Raw genomic sequence first — 18,390 nt, 5'->3', positions numbered from 1 at the left:
GTTGTCATATTTCGGGGTAACATATCAAAGTGTAACTATACTCAGAATTATCTTTATTCTGTTCTTATCTTTAACCATATTTAAGATTTGTTCTGCTCCTTGCTCTTTAAATCTTGAGCAGTTTTTATCTCAGCACATAATAAGCATTCAATAATGTTAGCTATCATCATCATCACTATTACTTGTTTTTAATCAATGAAATTCTGAACTCTCCAACATGCCTGGGTCCTAGTAAGTCTAAGAAAGTTGCTGTGGCAATGGTGCTCATAGACAGGAACTCTGAGCGCTAACCCTATCTTACTTACAGTTAGAGGCCTGTCATTCATTTAGTCATCTATACAGTCTTTCAGTCACTCAGTGAGTATTTGTTCTAGCTACTGTTTCAAGCTCTAAGAATGTTACAAAGATGACTAAGAGGTGGTTCCATTCCAGAGAAAATTATATTCTAGGGAGGAGGAGATCAACACATAAAGAAATAGATAATTGCAATTTAACGTAAAGAGAAGAAAAAGAAGCTTTTCTTTTTTTTTATACTCGTATTTTATTTTTTTTCTTTTTTTTTAATTTTATTTATTTATTTTTTTTATTAGTTGGAGGCTAATTACTTCACATCATTTCAGTGGGTTTTGTCATACATTGATATGAATCAGCCATAGATTTACACGTATTCCCCATCCCTATCCCCCCTCCCACCTCCCTCTCCACCCAATTCCTCTGGGTCTTCCCAGTACACCAGGCCCGAGCACTTGTCTCATGCATCCCACCTGGGCTGGTGATCTGTTTCACCATAGATAGTATAGATGCTGTTCTTTTGAAACATCCCACCCTCACCTTCTCCCACAGAGTTCAAAAGTCTGTTCTGTATTTCTGTGTCTCTTTTTCTGTTTTGCATATAGGGTTATCGTTACCATCTTTCTAGATTCCATATATATGTGTTAGTATGCTGTAATGTTCTTTATCTTTCTGGCTTACTTCACTCTGTATAATGGGCTCCAGTTTCATCCATCTCAATAGGACTGATTCAAATGAATTCTTTTTAACGGCTGAGTAATATTCCATGGTGTATATGTACCACAGCTTCCTTATCCATTCATCTGCTGATGGGCATCTAGGTTGCTTCCGTGTCCTGGCTATTATAAACAGTGCTGCGATGAACATTGGGGTGCACATGTCTCTTTCAGATCTGGTTTCCTCAGTGTGTATGCCCAGAAATGGGATTGCTGGGTCATATGGCAGTTCTATTTCCAGTTTTTTAAGAAATCTCCACACTGTTCTCCATAGTGGCTGTACTAGTTTGCATTCCCACCAACAGTGTAAGAGGGTTCCCTTTTCTCCACACCCTCTCCAGCATTTATTGCTTGTAGACTTTTGGATAGCAGCCATCCTGACTGGCGTGTAATGGTACCTCATTGTGGTTTTGATTTGCATTTCTCTGATAATGAGTGATGTTGAGCATCTTTTCATGTGTTTGTTAGCCATCTGTAAGTCTTCTTTGGAGAAATGTCTGTTTAGTTCTTTGGCCCATTTTTTGATTGGGTCTTTTATTTTTCTGGAATTGAGCTGCAGGAGAAAAAGAAGCTTTTCTAACTCTGCTGCTCACGAAAGGTCTCCAAAAGGAAATGATATCTGAACTGGTTCTGGAAGGATTCATACAAATTGATCAGATATGGAAGAAAAATTGTTTTCCTTATAGACAAGTTAGCATGCACAGGGGTGAAGTGGCTGGAAAGAGCAGGGCACATTAGGGAAGCTCAGGAGGACGTGGAGAGTGGACGGGAAGGAAAGTGACAGAAGATGAATCTGGAAAGCAGATTGGAGCCAGGTTGTGCGTGAATAGGTTCCATCCTGTATTCACACCTTATGATTGGTAGTAGCTGTCTGCAGATCTATGGTAAGAAGGGTTCTGAAGTTATGCTTGAAGAGTGCTGCCTTCCCTGGGCTACAGGAGAATGAGCTATAGTATGTGGGTAGTGGGGAATCCTGTGTACAATAGGAACCATCAAAATGCCATAACAGGAATGAGCTGATAGATCTGTATTTGGGGGAAATAGCTCTGCCAGTTTGGTGGCAGACAAACAGGAAGATGGTCAGATGGCTAGACCAATTAAGATTCGATTACAGTAATGAGGGATGGCAAGGGTCTGGATTAGGAGAGTGGCGTTGAAGACAGGAGAAAATAAGAAGCAGCCAAAAACCTTAGCTTGAAAGTAGGAGACAGTTGTTTAGCGGAGACCACAGAGATAAGATCAACCTACCTAGACACAGCATCTAAAGCTCCCTTTTAGCCCTTCAGATATTTGACATGGCTGCTATCACCTTCATTCACAAATATTTACTGAACTCAAAACATGAGGCAGGCTCTGTGCTCAGAGCTGGCTTTACAAGGATGAAGAAAACAAGCACCTAAGCTTGAGAAGTATAATCATTTCTTCAGTATAAACTCCTCTGGCTATTTTAGTCTTACAATGGACATCTTTAGCCTTCTTAGTAGCCATATTCTGCCTACACTCAAGTCTCCTGACCTTATAACTGCCAACTCCTGAGGATGCCATGCACAGTTGGGTACTGTGTTTCAGATGTGGCCGGGAAAACAGAAATCTTTGGGACTCTTAGATCCTTTGGTCTTAGTCCTTTGCACTTGTTAATGCAGCCTAAACTTTGTTATTAGCTGTCATTATTGGCTTATATTGCACCAAGTTAAATATTTGCTTGTTGGGTTGGCCAATTTTTGTAGCCAATAAAGATATTTTAAAGTATTGATTTTTGTCCTCCAGTATATTAGCTAGCCTTGCTAGGTTTATACCATTCTCATATTTAATCAGTGTGGACTCGTGTATGTCATTGATAGGATCATTGATCAACGTCAAGTATAATCCCTGCAACTCATCACCTGAGACCTCCATTAATCAGCGTTCTTTCAGATGTTCAGTTAACTGTTAATCCAGTCTACTGTTTATCTGGTGTGCATTCTTGGTTCATGCCATGAACATCATGGAAGACTGTCAGATATCTTACTGATATTAATGTACACTGTGTTTGCAAGAACCCTTGATTTACCAATCTAGCAGCCCTGACAAGAAAGGAAATTAATTGTTCTTGGTAAATCCTAGAGACAAATTTTTTCCTCTTCCAGGTTAGTATCCATTTAGACTTAATTATGCAATATAAAATTTTCTGTGGTCCATGTGATACCAGGTACTTAATATCTATTTGTTAAATAGTTACTTATTGACTGATGATAATGCAGCTGTGAAATTGAATTGACAAACAAAGCACAGTTTCTCAATATTCCAGTTAAATGACCTTGATTCCCCAGCCGATCTTCATCAATTTTTGTATGAAATTTTATTGAGCATCTGCTGTATTCCATAGGTCATACAAAGAAGTTCAGAGACTATCTTTGCCCTAAAGAAACTAAGTCTAAAAGCTGAAGCTGTCTCATAAATAAATAATTATATTAGCTTCTCTGGTGACTCAAATGGAAAAGAATCCACCTGCAATGTGAAAAACTTGGGTTCGATCCCTGAGTTGGGAAGATCCCCTGGAGGAGGGCATGGCAACCCACTCCAGTATTCTTGTCTGGAGAATCACCATGGACAGAGGAGCCTGGCTGCAGTCCGTGGAGTAACAAAGAGTCGGACGCGACTGAGCGACTAAGCATAGCACTAGCACAGTACATATTCTATTAGTGTCTTCCCTGGTGGCTCAGATGGTTAAGCCTCTACCTGCAATGCAGGAGACTCAGGTTCGATCCCTGGGTCAGGAAGATCCCTTAGAGAAGGGAATAGCAACCCACTCCAGTATTCTTGCCTGGAAAATTCTGTGGACAGAGGAACCTGGCGGCCTCCAGTTGTGACCCCAGTTCATGGGGTCACAAAGAGTTGGACATGATTGAGCGACTAACACTCCTTTTATATTCCACTAGAGTGGTAGTATGTATAGGATATATTATAAAAAATCATATGAAATTGCATATGCATTCAATTTGGCAAAGACCTCAGGCTATGGATTGGTCTTTCTAGCACCTTGTTTCAAATGTGTTAATTTTTCAAAGGCTCATTTTCCTCACTGTAAATGGAAACAAAAGTATACACTGTTTCCTATTCATTGTAAATTAAATGAAATTATCCCAGTGCCTGGTACAATAAATGTTGACTATATTTAGGAATGTTATTAGACTATATATTGTTGAACTGTATTTTACATTAGTGGGCTCTATATCAACAAGCTTATTGAATTAAATATAGCTATTTAGGAAGGTTGTTGATTATATCTGGCTATTGACTCCTCAAAGTCATAGATTTGGAAAACTGTTACACTCCATAGTCACATGGTCAATGGTTAATTCCTAATTTCAGTCCAGACTCCTTGCTGGCATGTTTCAGTCATCAAAAACAAAAAGTAGAAGCAATCATAAAGAGTGTGAGGAGAAAAGGCAAAAAACTAGAAAACAGTTAAGATTTTCTTAGCTCAGTCTTATCACCAGCATAAGTGAAGAGTGTACTTAGCTACTTTTATTACACATTTAGCTACTATGTCAGCTGTTAAATATCATGACTTAGATGTTCCTAGGCTTTCCTGATGGCTCAGATGGTAAAAAATCTGCCCGCAACACAAGAGACTCAGGTTCACTCCCTGATTCAGAAAGATTCCCCTGGAGAAGGGAATGGCTTCCCAGTCCAGTATTCTTGCCTGGAGTATTCTGTGGACAGAGAAGCCTGGTGGGCTGTAGTCCATGGGATCGCAAAGAGTCGGACACAACTGAGCGACTAACACATACGTTAGATGTCTCAAAGTTTGTCATCAGAACTAATGCTGTCCTCCTCACCCCGTTATTCCTACATTCATTTGGTTCAAAGCTGGGCTCAACATTGTCCACAGAATGGAGTAGCTGAATTTCTAGGGGCCTCAGGAGAGCTGTCAATAGCAATAGTGGATCCAGGCAGATCCTGTTTGGCTGTAAACAACAGAAAACCCAACTGATGTATTTGTCTCAGCTTGTAAGGAATGTAGGTGGTCCTGGCCCTCATAAAGTAGCCTGCTTTCGTTTCTTTTTTCTCCAATAGTTAGGTCTTTTTCTCATGTTGCCTCATGATTCTCAGATGGCTGTTGCAGCTCCAGACTTCATGTCCACTCTCCAAGAAGAAAGTAGGGAAAAGGTATAAATGGCCAATGAAATGAGCCAGTCAAGTTCATCCCTTTGAAAATATTTCCAAAAAGACCCCAACAAATTCTCATTGTCAAAACCTGTATTTATAAGTCTTTGAAGTTGCAACATGGTACTGAGAAATACTGTTTCATATTTCCAGTAAGCAAAGGGAGAACGGAGTTCTAGTGGCTTTTAGGAATCACTCCATGGAAACTACCACAGATTACCTCTAGGTTATTTCTCTTCTTTTGTTTTTGTACTTCTCTTTAATAATGCAAAAGTTACAGATTGATGCTACATAGCACTCTGTTCAAATATATTCTTTTTTTGAGTGAAGGATAGTTGAGTTACAATGTTGTGCTAATTTCTGCTATAGAGCAAAATTACTCAGTGTATAAACACCCCCAAAAATATTTTCATTAACTCCTCCTGGGAGGCTATTCTTATTATGTAGGTCCTCCTTTATAGCTAAGACAGACAGATCTGTCTGAGTAACTTCTAATATCACTGAAGTAAAGCAAGGTGGGACATACAGTCTTAGTTTCCTGGAAAACTGAAAACATAGAGGAAAAGTCTGTTTGGGGAAGTTCTAAGATAAGGATGATGAAATATAGAAAAAGTATTAACCGGAAAGCTTCCTGGCCAGCTATGAACATTTCCTGTGCTCCTGGGGCAGTGAAGGATCATTGATGTCTCTCCCCCAAACAGTTCCTTGATTTCAGAGGATTAATATTTCACTGAGTCACAGCTGTGTCATGCAGAGTTGTTGCCTCTGTTGGTGTTTGTCCCAAGTCTTTCTCTCATGATTTTTCCTGTTAAATTTGCTTTCATTGCACTGCTTTTTTTTTTTTTTTTTTTCTCTCACTTCTGTTCACAGCTTTGTGAGGCTGTGTGTAGGGATTTGAACAGTGAACACAGTAGATTACTTGGAGATGTGTTTTTTAGTTTCTGCAAACAGAGCCAAAGTGTTCTTGTTTCAGTTTGGGAATCCCAGTGATAAATGCCATATCCATAGAGAGTTAAAATTCATCAGTTGAGCAAAGTAATCAGATTTTTTTTTATTAGAACATATTACCATCAATTTTTAAGTGACTTTTAAAGAATAATGAGAAATCTCTTAATGAAAGAATCTATGGCCAGATAAGTGCTAATAGTAACTGATATACCATTAACTCTACTTTCCTCTATCCCCTCTCTTTCAAACTTGATGTTCTCATTAATTTTTTTTTTTCCATCTCTGAGAGCCCTACTCTTGGGACTCTGCTAGACTTATGTCTGCCTAAGTTGTCAGCTTCCAGGAGTGACAAATGTAGACAACATTCCCCTTTATTATGCATGAGCTAGGCAAGGAAATTTGGTACTCAATGCCCATCCATTTCCAAGACCTCCACCTCCATGCCACCCTCAATCACTGCTAGTAAGGGAGCACATCTGAGGAATGCTTGGCAAAGGGCTACTCTGACTTCTTAAGGCTGTCATGTAAGCACTGACTTGACTGCTTTTCAAACAAATGTCCTGATCCTTAGGATAGATTCATCTAATTTATCCTGCTTACTAAGAGAGATGTGGGGGAATATACATAATTTTTAGACATATAGATAACACAAATAGAATAGAATAGAATTCAGAATCTTCTGTCCTCTGAAGGGATGCAGCTGACACATTAGAATAGTAATAGTGATGTGCTATGAGGAGGGTAGGCCAAAGGGGCTGTAGAAGCCCCACGAGAAGGGCACTGAATGTGGATCTGGGTGGTCAAAGAAGGCTCCTTGAAATCTATATTGTGACCTAAAGAACACGTAGAAATTAATCCGGCAAGCAGAAGAGCATACGCAAAAGTCCAGTGAGAAGACGTGGTATATTTAGGGAACCGCATGAATCAGAAGAGCTAGAGTGTGGTATGTAAATTAGGGTGAGCTAGAGGAAAAAGCGGAGAAGGCAACGGCACCCCACTCCAGGACTCTTGCCTGGAAACTCCCATGGATGGAGGAGCCTGGTAGGCTGCAGTCCATGGGGTCGCTAAGAGTCAGATACAACTGAGCAACCTCACCTTCACTTTTCACTTTCTTGCATTAGAGAAGGAAATGGCAACCCATTCCAGTGTTCTTGCCTGGAGAATCCTGGGGACGGGGGAGCCTGGTGGGCTGCCGTCTATGGGGTCGCACAGAGTTGGACACGACTGAAGTGACTTAGCAGCAGCAGCAGAGGAAAAAGATGCAGGTGAACTCAGGCCATGTTGTTAAAGGACATATAATCTGAGATGTAGCATTTAGACTCAAGAGCTACAAGGAACCCTTGAAATGGAGATGGCTTGTTCATATTTATATTTTGAAAAGATAACAGGAATTCTGTAGAGTAGGTATCTCTTTCAAGTGTGAAACTAGCAGCTCAGAGAAATTAAGAAACTTACCTGTAGTATCATGGGTTATACGTTGACAGAGCCAGCATCCCAGCGCAGGTCTGACTCCAAAATCTATTCATGAGCTTCCAGCTATGCTAGGGAGTTTCAAACTGCAGGTTGTAACCTATTTGTACACCTTGAAATCAATTCAGTGGGATCAGGCAACATTTTTTTTTAAGAAAATAGGATTGACAAGAATAGAAAAGAGCATCATATAGATTGTAGTAAGAATTATTTCATAATTTCTTTAAGTTATATATGTATGTAAAATGCATATGAAAGTGAAAGTGTTAGTTGCTCAGTCATGTCTGACTCTTTGCGACCCCATGGACTGTAGCCTGCCAGGCTGCTCTGTCTGTGAGATTCACCAGGCGAGAATACTGCAATGGGTTGCCATTCCCTTCTCCAGGGGATCTTCCCAACCCAGGGACTGAACCCAGGTTTCCTGCATTGCAGGGAGATTCTTTCAACTCTGAGCCATATGTATACAGGGGATGTATGTGGGTGAATACTGGGACTTGATGCAAAATACACTCATCACTGTAGATTGATGTTTAAAATGTTGGAATTCACTAAACATGCAACGAGCATTCATGTTGCTCCTCACCTGCCAGACACCCTGCCATCCCTCTCTCCCTCATTCATTCATTCCGTTAAAAAATATTAGATGTCCTGTAGGTGGAAAACATCCTGCTCAAAGCTATGGAGGAACTAAGACATATCAGAAGCCTTAGGCTTTGACCTACTTCTCTGCAGTAGTGCTAGATTTGTGTTGATTTACCACACTTAGCCCAAGCCTCTTGTGACCTGTGGTTTGCATTAATCTTTTAAGCCAAGCCACATACCTTTTCATTACATAATCTTTGCTGATGCTAGGGACAGATTACAAAGTATCTTCTTCATAATTTCTGTATTTAATGCAGTGAGTAATCAAGAATAGGCCATTGTTAGGTCAATTGCTTCCCTGTATTTATCCTTTCAAACAATAAATAATCAGTGGGATGAGAAAGTGCAGTAAAAGCTAGTTTTAATGTTAGTACTCATAAGTGTCCAACATCTTAAAGAGATGTTTTAATATTTATACGTGGTGGAACACTCTCCTCTCTAGAGAGCTGACTGGGAATTGATATAAACCCAGACAGAAATAAAATTCAAGAGCCATTATTTTGCATAGATTTTCGATCATGCCTGAGCAGCACTCTGGATTCCCTCAAACTTGGCCATTACTCGACCTCTGGTTTTCCCAATTGCCAAGGCCTCTGAGCACAAGCCTAGGGGGAAGATTCTCTTCAGTGTAGATGGAGTGAATTTTCTATGTCAAGGTCATCAGCTAGACTGGGCCCAAGCCATGCCCATCCTTAGAGCAAAGCCTGGTTGGATATCCTTATACCACTCCTTTTTTTTCCCTCTCATTTATATATTTTTATTTGGAAATGTTTATACCAATACTTATACATCTCCTTTTTATCTTCTTTCTGGTGTAGTATCCTCATCTATAGAATGAGCATGATCGCAGTACCTACATAACGCTGTTGTTACAAGAATTGAACTGAGTTTACACATGAACACAAAATAAAACAAAATAGAAATCAGCCTCTGGCAGTTAATAAGGATCATTAAAGTTTAAGCTAATATTATATTTGCTATTATCTTGGCATTTATATCATTCTGCAGTTGAGCACCATTAATCCCCTAAGAGTGAATTAAAATTGAGTGGAGGGTTCCAAATGTTCTTCTGCATTTAGTGAATTTCTTTCCAGCTTGGGTGAACAGTTCTTGCCAGCATGACCTCATGTAATTTTGTTTGCTTGTTTCATAACCATATGCTTGTATTTGTTATGTATAGCCATGTTTGCATGTAGTTAGGATTACTTTTTAACTTTTTATTTTGAACTTTTTTTTAAAGTAACAGGAAGTTAAGATATAGTGCAGAGAAATCTCTTGTACCCTTGACCCAGTTTTCTCCAGTGGCTTCATCGTACATAACAGAATGAAAATCAAGAGTTTGATGTTGGTGTAATGTGTGTGTGGGGGCCTGTACCATTTTACCACACATGTAACTACTTCTGCAATCAAGATGCAGAACTATTTGTCAACACAAAGTAATCGTTTTTGCTACCCCTTAATAGTTATACACCCTTCCCTCTGCCATCCCCAACCCCTGGAAGTCATTAATCTGTTTTGCATCTCTATAATTCTGTCATTTCTAGAATAATGAATAAATGGAAGCACATAAATGGGGAAGTTCGTGACTTTTTGAGATTAGCTGTTTTTCACACAATTCTGGGAGATGGTGGAGGACAGAAGAGCCTGGTGAGCTCTTTGTGTCCATGAAGTCACGAAGAGTCACACACAACTTAGCAACTGAACAACAATGCCCTTGTGATCCCTTCAAGTTGTTGTGGGTATCAGTAGTTCATTCCTTTTCATTGCTGTGTCTGTGGAATGGAAGTACCACAATTAGTTTAATCATTCACCTAGTGAGGGACATTTTATTTATTTCCAGTATGGTAATAGAGCCTCAGTGAAAAATCACGAATAGATTTTTGTGAGAACATTAGGTTTCAGTTCTTCCCTTCCAGCCTGCAAGTTTCTAACTTTATTCCCTTATCATGTCTTATTACAATGGTTAGAACTTCCAGTTCTGTGTTGAACAGCAGTGGCAAAAGTAAACTCCTTGACTTGTTCCTCATCTTGGGAAAGCATTCAACCTTTCAACATTAAGTATCATGTTAGCTTGGTTTTTTATAGATGTCTTTATCAAGTCGAGGAAGTTCTCCTTAATTCCTAGTTTTCTGAGGGGTTTTTTCCTTATCATAAATGGGTATTGTGGTTTGGGTAATGTTATTTTTTTCTGTTTCAGTTGATATGATCTTGTGATTTTTTTTCTCTAGCATGTTAATTCATTGGATTGCATTTATTACTTTTCAAACAGAGAATCACTTTGCATCCTGGAGTAAAACCCATTTGGTCACAGTATCTAATTCTTTTCATATATTACTAAATTTTACTTGGTAATATTTCTATAAGAATTTTTGCATTTTATTCATGAGGGATATTGGTCTGTAGTTTTGGAGTGTTTTGGTCCTTTCATTGGATTTCGTATCATGGTCATACCAGTTTCATTGAATGGGTAGAGAAGTGTTACTTTTCTTTTTCTAGAAGAAATTATATAGAAATGATGTTAATTCCTCTTTAAACATTTGGTTTCAGAATTCTCCAGCAAAACCATCTGGACCTAGAAATTTGGGGGAGGTTTATAATTATGAATTCACTGTCTTGTTAATTATAAGGCTGCTCAAATTATATTATGTGAGTTACTGTAATTCTTACTTTTCTAGGAGTTGGCCTGTTTATATTGTCAAAGTTACATGTATGGAGTTATTTGTAGTATTCTGTTTTGTTCTATGGATAGTATATTTCCTTATTGAAGAACAGAATCAGTAGTAATATCCTCTGTTTCACTATTTATTTTAGTATCTTTTATTTTTTATTTGTCAGTCTAATTGGAAGTTTGTTGATTTTATTGATTTTTCAAAAGATTGATTGAGGGCAGGAGGAGAAGGGGACTACAGAGGATGAGATGGTTGGATGGCATCACCAACTCAATGGACATGGGTTTGGGTGGACTCCAGGAGTTGATGATGGACAGGGAGGCCTGGCATGCTGTAGTTCATGGGTCACAAATAGTCAGACACGACTGAGCGACTGAACTGACTGACAGAGCTATTTTATTTTATTTTCTCTATTACTTTTCTGTTTTAAATTTCATTGATTTCTTCCTTATATCTTTTCTTCTGCTTAATTTATGTTTTTTTTCCTCTCTCTCTCCCTTTTTCCTAATATTTTTTATGTTCTTCATTATATCTTTTCTTCTGCTTAATTTATGGGTTTTTTTTTCCTCTCTCTCTCCCTTTTTCCTAATATTTTGCTGTGGGATCTTAGATTATTTGAGGCGTTTTTTTTTCTTTTCTAGTGCAAGCATTTAATGCTGTAAAATTCCCTGTCAGCATTGCTTTGACTATATCTTATAAATTTTGATATATTGCATTTTCATTCTCATTCAGTTCATTATACTTTTTTCAATTTCCATTGAGACTTTCTCTTTGATCCATGGATTATTTAGAAGTATATTTTCTAGTTTCCAACTGTTAGGAGATTTTCCTATTGTCTTTCTGCTCTTAATTTCTACTTTTACTCTGTGATCAGAGAACATGCTCTGTAGAGTTTTTACTTTCTGTTTTAAAGTTAAAATTAGCCTCCTAATTGTAGATTTATCTTCTTGTCAATTTTTGCTTTATGTACTTTGAAGCTTATTATTAGGTACATACAAATTTAGGATTGTCATATATTCCTAGAGGACTAACTCATATTATTTATGACTCATCTCATTTTATTTCTAGTAATTACTGCCGCTCTAAACTCTACTTTATCTGATATTGGGCTTCCCTCATAGCTCAGTTGGTAAAGAATCCACCTGCAATGCAGGAGACCCCTGTTCAATTCCTGGGTTGGGAGGATCCCCTGGAGAAGGGATAGGCTACCCACTCCAGTATTCTTGGGCTTCCCTTGTGCCTCAGCTGGTAAAGAATCCACCTGCAATGCGGGAGACCTGGGTTCAGTCCCTGGGTTGGGAAGATGCCCTGGAGAAGGGAAACGCTACCCACTCCAGTGTTCTGGCCTGGAGAATTCCGTGGACTACAGTCCATGGGGTCACAAAGAGTCGGGCACGACTTCACTTTCACTTTGTCTAATATTGGTATAGCTATATTATCTTTCTCTTGCTTAGATTTTGCTTAGTATATTTTTTCACTTTTTACTTTCAATATTTCTAGATCCTTATATTTAAAGTTGCATCTTTTGTAATTTTGTTTTCCTATCCAGTCAGATAATATCTGTATTTTAACTATAGTATTTATGCTGTTTATATTTAATGATTCTGTGTATATAATTTGATTTAAATCTCTATTTGACTCTTCATTTTCTATTTGTTCCACCTATTCTGTGTTTATTCTTCTCTGTTTTTTTGCCTTTTTCAAGATTATTAATCAGGCATTTTGTGTGATTCAGTTTTTTTCCCTTGAGTTTTTTATGCTTTCTTTTATTCTTCTTTTAGTACTCAAGAAATGATAACACACATTCTTGATTTATTATAGTCCAAGATAAATTAGTACTTTTACCATTTATTGAACAATGTCTGAACAATGAGAACACTTTTACCACAACTTACTTTTTAGGCTTGTTTTCATGTATTTTAAATCTGAACATATTTTGAACCCTGCAATATAATGTAACTAGTGTTTTATGTATTAACTATTCATTTACTTTATTTCTTTTTGTCCTTGTTTCTTTTTGAATATCTTTGCTTATACCTGTGACACTGTTCCTTTTTCCCTTTATAACTTGCTATGGTATTTCTTACAGTGTGGCAAAGCCTCTCAGTTTTTGTTTTAAAAAAATGCTTTTATTTCACATTAATTTTTTAAGGATTTTTCTTTGGGTATGTGGTTATCAAGGGCTTTTTTTTCCTGTTATTTTTAAAAAGATATCTTTCCATTATTTCTGGCTTTCAATGTTTTCATCAAAGTCTGTTGTCCGACTACTGTTACTCCTTTGAAAATGATGTATTTTTTTTTTGTCTTTGATTTATTTAAAATTTTTATGTCTTTTGTTTTTCACCAGTTTTACTGTGATGTGTGTGTATCTGTGTGTGTGTGTGTGTGTGGTGTTGTTTAAACAGGGTTAGAATATGTAGAGCTTCCTAAATCTGTAATTTAATGTCCTTCATCAATTTTGAAAATCCTCAGCTATTGTCTCTTCAAATGTTATTCTCTGTGCTATTTTCTTACTTTCTCTTTTCCTTCTTAGACTCCAATAACACAAAAATATTAGACTATTTTGTGTGTGTACATATTCCTTGCTGACTGTTCAGTGTTTCTTTTTTTTCCCCCTGTGTGTTTCAGTCTGTTTATTTTTGAATGCTTTGTCCTCCAAAATAATAATTTTCCACTTGGTTTTCAGTCATTTGGCCCTATCCCCTGGTATGCATTAACCAAATGCTAAACATAGTGCTTGGAATATTGTAGAAATAATCTCAGGTTGATGTTATCTTTCTCCAGAGAGAATTTGTTTTTGCTTTCTGGCAGGCAGTAAGAGTGGAGGCATGATGCCTTAATCCACTCTTGGATTTAGGTGGCTAGAAACTGGGGTTTTAGTTGTTGTGTGTGTAGTCTATTTGTAGTTTATCCTTAGCCTTTCTGGGATCTGAACTGGAAATCCAGGTTGTTTACCAGGCCCTCCTTCCTTAGCAGACATAAACTAATTTCTGTATTCTCAACACTATGAGAATGTCAAATTTTCTGCTCAGTCTACAAGTCTCTTAGCCACTAAACTCTGCTCAATTTTTTAGCACTTGATTCTGTGCTACTTATGAATTAGCAAGTGACTTGCAGAGAAAAGTGCCACAGTTTATTGGATTTAATTCAATGTGCTCATTTGCTTTTCAGAATCGGCCTTAGCCCCTCAAGTTCTGGCTGCTTTGGGAGTTCTCCAGTGCCACAATGCCATCAAGTAGTTTTTTTCCCTAATTGATCCAACTGTAGTTTCTCTTATGAAAATGAGACTACAGCAAGCTATTTCATCATTACCAAAAATGGAACATCCTTTTTTTTTTGATGTTGGTGTTGATAAGGTCAATTGATGGTTAATAGTCATTGTTGTTAGAGGATTAAAAAAACTAAGATGTATGATAACCACATGTAAGAGTGTGATGCATATTACAGCACTCATAAATGATTTGATATTTGAACCTAAATATGCACTGATTTTGGCAAAGTTATAGAAGAGATTGATCATTAGTGTTCAGATTTTTTCATGTTGTTCTCTTTTGCTCAGGCCCCAGAGAACAGCCAGCATCACGGTCGTGCTCTTGCGTGTTGGTCTGATGAATTTTACATTAGGAGCATTTCTAAAGGCTTCTCCTCACCATGCCCTCACTCAGATGAGGCCATCCTCACCATTTCAGAGACCATATTTAGCACGTGGGAGGATGGGTTGGTTTGCTTCTCTTGCAGCTCATGCCTCACTATTCTTCCATAGAAAATAATTAATCTGATGGTGCTCAACTTCAGCCCTTTCTCTTCTTAATTATTTTCCTGTATTCTGCCACAGTTTTCCACTCACTCAAGTTTTGTTACAGCCTTTTTCTTCTGGCAGTGAGACCAGTGTTGGTAAAAGCTTTCAAGTCTCTTATGAATTGGATTCTCTGGGCACTTATGTGAGTGAAAACTAAAAAATGCCAAGAAAAAGAAACAGAACTGGATCTAAATGTTTCAGAAATCTAGGACATTATAGTACCAAAAGGCTTGTATGTGCTTCATTCTAGTTTAAAGTCTGGAAAACAACTTTTATGAATATATGTGATTTCCAAGACTTAAAATTAATTCACTGGAAAGTAAAACATGTAAAGCAGTAGACTTCGGCAGCAATTTTTAAATAACATGAGTCTACATGCAGTTTTGGAGAGGCTCAGTTTATAAATTCTCTTTGGGTCGTTTTATTTTTCTGAGAAGGAATTTCTCCAAACTTAGCTACATCAGATAGAGTATGTCCAGAATCTGCTCCAATGTGGGTTTTAGGATCTAGAGGCATAATATAGATGAGGATTCTCAAGACTAATGATGGTGATGGTGATGATGGTGATGATGATAGATAACAGTGTTTACTGAACGCTTAATATGTGCTCAGTACTGAGACATTTTACATTTATACCTTTATATTGCCTCTTGAGAAGTCTCTGTCTATTCTTTACTTCTCTTGAGGTTATCCTCTCTCTCCTAGTGTTCAATAATATGGAATTTGAACTTGGGTGTAAATGCTAGGTATAAATCCTAACTCTTCCACCGTGTGATCCTTGGTCATAGTATGTGACATCCTTGAGCCTTTCTTTCTTCACCTCTAGGGTAAATGTGATACCATGTCTCATAGGATTCTTGGATATTTGAAGAGTTAATACATGTTAAACCTGTAGCTCAGTGGCTGGCTCATAGTCAGTGCTCAACAAATTCGGGCCATTATTTTTTTCTCACTTTTTTAACCAGTGTTGGTTAAGATGCTCTTCCCTTCACTAGATCAGTCAGCTAGAGAATGCAGTGAACAGAAATTTCTAAGAATATAAGAAAGGAAAGGAGGTTGCAGGAACCTTTAAGGATGTTAAAGCTAACCTCTCAGGCCAGGGCTTAGGAAACATGGTTCTTTTACTCTTCTTTGAGTTACATAGAATTTACTAGTTAATGACTCTCTATTTATTCAACCAATATTGGTTTGACCATAGTTCTTACTATCATGGAAATTAAGATCTACTGAAGGAGACAAATATTAAATAATCTAAACTACTTCTTGAGTACACCTAAGGAAAAGTACAAGGTATTGTGAATGTATTTGATGTTATGAAGGATTAACTGAGAAAGTGACATTTTAAGTTGAGACTTGGAAAAGTGGAGTAGTCAGAAGTTTGTCAGGGAGAAAGGATTGAAGGGCATTTCAGACATAAAAGCAACATAGGAGAAAGCCCTGATGTGGAAAGGAACTTGGCTGAAGCTTGTGAAGGAGTTTGGGAAGAAGTGAAACAAGGTCCTCTTACCAATACCAGGCAGAGAACCGAAGCTTAGTAACTGGATGAGTTAATCATTCTGCATTCTTCATTCTCTTCATCATACCAAGAGGTATGCCCCTGCACAGATTACAGCATAGAAAAGGTGCCCCCGTTTTCTTCAGCATCACATCTCAGAGTACCCATTATTATCAGACTATTCAGGGACGTGCACCTCCTAGCTCCCAGAAATCTGACCTATTTCCCACCCCACCCCCTATCACTCACTCACAGGGCTATAAGATGCCTTACTAATCTGATAAACTTAAGCTCCTGTAGTTAAAGATCAACTGTTAATGGTCCTCTGTAATGGTTCTCAAACTTGAATTTGCAGAAGAATTGCCTGAAGGGCTTATTAAACCATAGATCTTGGCTCCATCTGGGAGTTTCAGATATAGTAGGTCTAGGATGGTGCACTAAAATGGACATTCCTAACAAGTTGCCTGGTGATACAGATGCGGCTGGCCTAGGTTCTGTACTTGTTGAGTCACTAGTTTAAAGTGTCATTCTTCTTTTAGCAGGTGGTTGTTATTGTTGCATCACAAAGTCATGTCCGCCTCTTTGCCTCTCACGAGCTGTGGCTCACCAGGCTTCCCTGTCCTTCAGCAGGTTAACAATCACCATTAGTTCCTTGACTCAAATCAGACCTATATGTTGTGTGTAACTGCTTCATTTGCCTAATGAAACCATACCTTTCTGTAGGCCAGACTTACCTTAAGCATCTATATTCACAGTGCTTGGGACATCATAGGTACCCAATACAAGTTGATTAAATGAGTTGATAAGTGAAGGAATCACTCATTGGATCTAGTTCAGTGGATTTTGTACATTATCCTTTGGAAAGCTCACATGGTTCCTTTCAGTCTGAAAGGCCTTCTTGGAGAATAAATTATTGCCATTCTCTTTGAATATAATCTCAGAAATTGTGGAGTCAAAATATGCTTGTATTTTAAGTACTTACTTGGATTAAAAACCGAATTGCCAACAGGATTACATAATGCCAAGTTTGCTGAGGCTCAAATTGTTTATGTGCATGTTTGGTTCTAAGTTCTTTTGTCAATCAGTTCATTTCTGTGTCTAATTGCAATCTTAAATGTTTTGGGTTTTTTTTTTGACACCTGCACATGTTATTTTCAGTCAAAACCAGCGTTGGTAATTTTCCCAGGTATAATATAACTAAAATGAGACTCGTAACCACCGATGTGTCACCTACATCATATGGGTAATGAATTCAGAGGTGCTGTACCTCAGTTCACATTGTGATTCAGAAAGCAGTCTGTTCTTTTTCCCATTTTCACTCTTACAGTGTTGTAAAACATTTTTAATGAACACTTTAACATTTTTTCTCATTCCAGGAACATGGAGTTTTAGTAGGTGATGCAACATAATTTTCATTTGTAATTCTTTTTTATTTTTCTTTCAAATCCTTATATTTGGATAAAAGAAAAAGAAAAATGCCCAAGATTATCATCATTCTCCAAAATATTATGTTTATAATCTGAAAGCATATTACTGCCCCCAATCAAATCATAGTCTAGTCCCTGAAGTTTGGAGCTGGTTTTGATGTGGGCCATCCATCAAATCTCAGACGTGAGTCAGGCACGAGCTCATGGATCAAAGCCTCCTATGTACTGTGATGAACTAACCTGAACAAATTCTGTGCCCAGGTTTTAGCTTGGACTTTGACCTCAGTGGACACCTGTAACATTGCAAATTACTTCTCTCTAGGCGCTAATAGAGTACTAGAGAGAAAAAGTTTTTTTGGCTTCAGCTGACCTTTAGTTTTTTTTCTCTGTCCCCTTATTTGTTTTGAATGTATTCACCTAATTCAGGTCAACTACCAGAAAAGGGTGTGCTACTGTATTTATTTGTTGCTGGTTGCCCAGTGCTAAAGAATAACTCAGAGATGACATTTCCTATTCTTCTTGAAACATAAAAGTTGAAGAATTTTAACAATGGATCCAAAATATCATTGCAAAAGTGTGCTCACTTAGGGGAACTTAGCTGAGAGGACGCACATTCCCAGACATGTGTCACCTTTGAGCATTCAGGGTAGCTGTGGCCTGGCCAGGCACTACCTTCAGGCCCTTCAAGAGGCAGCTGAATGATGCCAGTGTTAACATTTTACTGTGCATTAATTCTTTATTAAAAAAAAAAAAAAAACCCTGTCATTTAGCTTTAAATGCTAAT

General features: G+C 37.9%; 1 protein-coding gene across 2 annotated transcripts in view; it reads left to right on the top strand.

Moving 5' to 3' along the window:
- PARD3B (par-3 family cell polarity regulator beta) overlaps nt 1–18,390 on the top strand; it is a 1,129,489-nt gene that overhangs the window by 947,386 nt on the left and 163,713 nt on the right. The gene's annotated exons all lie outside the window — the stretch shown is intronic.

Source organism: Dama dama, chromosome 8 (genome assembly GCF_033118175.1).
Source record: "Dama dama isolate Ldn47 chromosome 8, ASM3311817v1, whole genome shotgun sequence".
Lineage (NCBI taxonomy): Eukaryota > Metazoa > Chordata > Mammalia > Artiodactyla > Cervidae > Dama > Dama dama.
The sequence above is the reverse complement of the archived record's forward strand: the minus strand, read 5'-3'. Positions and strand labels throughout refer to the sequence as shown.